We start from the raw sequence: 5,441 nt of genomic DNA, 5'->3' as shown, positions 1-5,441 counted from the left end.
CTTCCGCGGGTGCTTCCCTTTGTGCTCTTCCCCCTGCTGGAAGTTCCACACAGAACTTTGGTGCCCGTTCCCTTGGGAACAGCATTCTGTTTCTAGAATAAAAGCACATTACACAGGGAAAGTGAGTACCAAACATTGGTGTCCTTCAGGAACTCAGGCGTGGTGCCAAACCCAGGTGTGGGTCTCACTGTCTTTGAGAAACGGAGTCCCTGCTGCTCTCCAGGCTTACTGGGCGGGTCAGTGAACTTGACTGTGCCAGCTTCATGGTCAGTGCTCCAGGATCAATCAGTACTAGCTCCATCTCGAATGGAGTGACTCTACAGAACCGACAATGTTGAGGTCAGGAGAGCATGACACAAGTATGTAGAAAGAGCCCAAGTCTTTTCCTGTGGTCCACTGTAGAAGTGGCCAGCTATGGAACATATTATGGAAATTGATTTTTTAATGGAGCACAGAAACTGGTGAAAGTCCTGGTGGCATAGTGGCTAAGCTTTGGGCCGTGATCCACTATGTCAGCAGTTCGAAACCACCAGGCGTTGCGCAGGAGAAAGACGAGGCTTTCTACTCTAGTTGCAGGTTTAGAAACGAAGAGGAACAGGTATAGCCTGTTGCTTTGGATCTCTATGATCGGCATCAACTTGATGGCTGTGAGTTTGGTTTTGGTTTATAAACTGGTGAGGTGGATGAGTTATCACATCGTTCACGTGGGAGACCCAGGTTTGATTGTTGGTCAAGACACCTCAAGCTGTGGAGGCTTGTCTGTTCTATGATGCTGAACGGTGGAGCTTCCAGACTTAGATTAGGAAATAAACCCTATGAATACACTCCTGAAAATTATCAAGTGAAAATCCTATGAATCACAGTCTGATTCTCAAACCATCTTGAGGATGGAATAAAATTTGTTCTGCGATGGCTTAAGTGTTGTTCTGCTATGCACAAGGTTGCTATGAATCGGGTCAACGTGACCTTAGCCAACAACAATGATATTAACTGATAAGCATCTATCCCTGACCAAATCATAGGGGCTTAGACAACTTCTCCCATCAAAATATAGACAGAAGGTATAGATAGAGTTACAACCAATAGCCTGTGGAAGTGGGAAGAAAGAGATTGTCTTTAGAGTGGAAACATTTTTTGTGCAACATGCATTGAAGGGGAGTGACAGTCTGACTTCAGTTAGTAGCAAGTCCAATGGATCCTCACCGCCTCCATTAGCTTTGCCCACCTGGCAGTGCCTTTAGCCAGCATTCAACGGCATGTGTGGCGACTGAAGCCTGGAATAATTAGGCACCTAGGGAATGTTTTCAATATAAACATTAGAAAAAATGGCTATAATTCAAGGAAAAATGCGCAAACTAAAACCTACAGGAAAAGGGAAGGATCAAGAGTAACTGTGGGAAATGGAGAAAAAAAACACCCCTTAAATTCTGCTTTCACTAAACAGAAAAATATATTGTTTTATTCAAAGAAGAGATTGCTTATAAAATAAAAGCGCTGAGAAAAGAATCCTTACAGATGAGAAATATGAGGGGAAAAAAATAAAGATTTAAGACTCCATAGGTAGATACAAGTTTGAAAATCTTCTGTACAAAGGGACAGATTTAGAAATAGGAAATCCAACATTTTTGAACAGAAGTTCCCAATGATAAAAACAAACAGAAAATGGTGGGTATAAATGATTTATAACAGAAGTTGGATATAATTTTTATATAAGAAGAAATGATTATATGTGGAAGGAGTGCTAAGGGTAAGCATCAAAGATTGCTGGAATAAATAGTTTTTGTCCAAGGCTGCTCTCCTTTTTCCATGTAAAGTTAGTAATTAGTTTGTCCATCTCTTTAAAGAAAAAATGCTGGAATATGGATCAGAATTGTACCACATAATTTTGGATAGTATTGGTATTTTCACAATGTTATATTTCCCTATCCATGAGTATGTTATATTCTTCCATTTAAGTAGGGTTCTTTTATTTTGGAAATCAGATAATACACTGCATCAGGTAAATCTTCTGCACAAAACCTCTTTAAAGTGTTGAAAAATAAGGGTGTTAATTTGAGGAGTAAGGTGCCCCTGACCCAAGCAGTTGATTTTCTGTGGCCTCCTCTGCATGTGAAAGTTGGACACGGAATAGGGAAGACTGGTGAAGAATTGATGCATTTGAATTATGGTGCTGGCAACGAATATTGAAAGCACCACGGACTGCCAAAGAACAAATAAATCTGTCATGAAAGATGCACATCCAGAATGATCCTTAGAAGCAAGAATGGCAGTACTTGTGGCAAAGGACAGGGGCAATGAAAAAGAGGAGGACCTTCAGCAAGATAGAGTGACACCGTAGCGTTACCAGTGGGCTGGAGCATCACAGTTGTGAGAATGGTGCAGGACTGCTGTACACAGCGTCACTATGAGATGGAACAGACTGAACAACAAGGACTACTTTTGTTTTTATTGTAGTAGTGTTTTGGAGCTTTCCTGTATAGGTCTTATTTCTCTGGTTAGATGTATTCCTAAATATTTCATCCTCTGGGTGGCTATTGTAGATGATAATGGTTTTTAAATTTCCTATTTGGAGCTCTCTTTGTCAGCATAAAGGAATCCAACCGATTTTTGTATGCTGATCTTGTACCTCTTGCTGAATCTTTCAATTAGTCTTCTCACTTCTCTTGCTGAGTATTTGGGATTTTCTGTGCACAGGAGCACATCCTCTCTAAATAGAGTTTTCCTTCTTCTTTTTGCCAATGTAGTTATCTGTAATTTCCCTTTGTTGCCTGAAATCTCTGGTTAAGACTTCCAGGACAATAGTGAATAGGAGTGTTGATAAACAGAATTCTTGCCTAGTTCTTGTTCCCAAGGGGGATGTTTTCTTTTCTTTAAAAAAAAAATCATTTTAGAGGGGGGAGCGGGGAGGGAGGGGAAAAAAAAAGAGGACCTGATACAGAGGGCTTAAGTGGAGAGCAAATGCTTTGAGAGTGATTAGGGCAAAGAATGTACGGATGTGCTTTATACAATTGATGTATGTATACGCATGGATTGTGATAAGAGTTGTATGAGCCCCTAATAAAATGTTAAAAAAATCATTTAAATTGGGGGCTCGTACAGCTCTTACTACAATCCATTCATCCATTGTGTCAAGCACATTTGTTGCCATTATCATTTTCAAAACATTTTCTTTCTACTTGAGCCCTTGATATCAGTTCCTCATTTCCCCCCTCCCCCATCCTCCTGAACCCTTGATAATTTATAATTTTTTTTTACCCCCATGTCTTACACAGACCTCTGTCTCCCTTCACCCACTTTTCTGTTGTCCATCAAGGGGAATGTTTTCAGTTTCCATTGAGAGTAAAGTTGACATTGGTTTTGTATATATGTCCTTTATTATATATACATATATTTCTTTTTTAAAACATTTTATTAGGGGCTCATACAACTCTTATCACAATCCATACATATACATACATCAATTGTATAAAGCACATCCATACATTCCCCGCCCCAATCATTCTCAAAGCATTTGCTCTCCACTTAAGCCCTTTGCATCAGGTCCTCTTTTTTTTACCCCCTCCCTCCCCGCTCCCCCTTCCCTCATGAGCCCTTAGTAATTTATACATCGTTATTTTGTCATATCTTGCCCTATCCGGAGTCTCCCTTCCCCCGCTTCTCTGCCATCCATCTCCCAGGGAGGAGGTCACATGTGGATCCTTATAATCAGTTCCCCCTTTCCAACCCACTCACCCTCCACTCTCCCAGCATCGCCCCTCACACCCTTGGTCCTGAAGGTATCATCCACCCTGGATTCCCTGTGCCTCCAGCTCCCATATACACCAGTGTACAACCTCTGCCCTATCCAGGCCTGCAAGGTAGAATTCGGATCATGGTAGTTGGGGGGAGGAAGCATCCAGGACCTGGGGGAAAGCTGTGTTCTTCATCGGTACTACATCGCACCCTGACTGGCCCATCTCCTCTCCTAAACCCCTCTATGAGGGGATCTCCAGTGGCCAACACTTGGGCCTTGGGTCTCCACTCTGCACTTCCCCCTTCATTCAATATGGTACACACACACACACACACACACACACACACACACACATATATCTTTTTTTTTTGCATGATGACTTTTCCTGGTCCCTTTGGCACCTCGTGATCGCACAGGCTGGTGTGCTTCTTCCATGTGGGCTTTTTTGCTTCTGAGCTAGATGGCCGCTTGTTCACCTTCAAGCCTTTAAGACCCCAGACACTCTCTCTTTTGATAGCCAGGCACCATCAGCTTTGTTTGCACATTTGCTTATGCACCCATTTGTCTTCAGCGATCCTATCATGGAGGTGTGCAGTCAATGATATGATTTTTTGTTCTTTGATGCCTGATAACTGATCCCTTCGGGACCACTAGATCACACAGGCTGGTGTGTTCTTCCATGTGGACTTTGTTGCTTCTGAGCTAGATGACCACTTGTTTACCTTCAAGCCTGTCCTTTATTATATGGAGGAATTTTTGTCTTACTCTTCTCTTATTCTTAATTTGATGGTTTTAATTGGGAATAGGTTTTGAACCAAGCACCTTTTTGGTGTCTTTCCTGTAGTTCTGTTGTGTTTGTGTGATGGAATACAGTGATTGTTCCTCTGATAATGAACTATCTTTTCATACCTGGTATGAATCTCACTTGGTCCTGGTGTATTTTTTATTGACATATTGCTGTGTTTTTCTGGATAGAATTTTAAAAAAATTAATCATTTTATTGGGGGACTCTTACAAATCTTATAACAATTCATTATTCAACTGTATTAAGCACACTTGTACATATATTGCCATCATCATTTCCAAAACATTTTCTTTCTATTTGAATCCATGGTAACAGCTCCTCTTTTTCCTCCCTCCCTCCCTCCCTCCCTCCCTCCCTCCCTCACCCTCCCACCCTTGTGAATCCTTGTTTAATTATATATTATTAGTAGTATTTTGTATCTTACATCATCCATTGTCTCTTTCACCCACGTCTGTTAATCGTCCCCCTGGGGTGATGGTGGCTATATATTCAACCTTGTGATTGGTTCCCCTTTGTGCTCCTCCCTGCCCCCCTCCCCTTATGGTATCGCTGCTCCCACTACTGTTCCTGAGGGGTTTATCTGTCCTGAAAGTGGTCTCGGCAATGTCCAGAGCTCTTTTCTGTACCAATGTGTGTACCCTGGTTCTTTGTAAGGTAGAACTGGGTCATAATAGTGGGGCAGGGGTGGGGATCGGGGAGGAGAGGAAGCAGTCAGGAACCAGAGTGATGTTGTGTGTTTTGTCTGTGCTATACTGGATGCTTGTGAGCCTCTGTGAGGGGCTGTCCAATTGTCTACAGATTGGTTTTGGGTCTCCACTCTGACCCCCTTCATTTGCATCAATAAAATTGTTTGTTTTGGATCTTTGATGCCTGATACCTGATCTCATGGACACCTCATGATCA

Source organism: Tenrec ecaudatus, chromosome 13 (assembly GCF_050624435.1).
Source record: "Tenrec ecaudatus isolate mTenEca1 chromosome 13, mTenEca1.hap1, whole genome shotgun sequence".
Taxonomy (NCBI): domain Eukaryota; kingdom Metazoa; phylum Chordata; class Mammalia; order Afrosoricida; family Tenrecidae; genus Tenrec; species Tenrec ecaudatus.
This window is presented reverse-complemented; position numbering follows the sequence as displayed.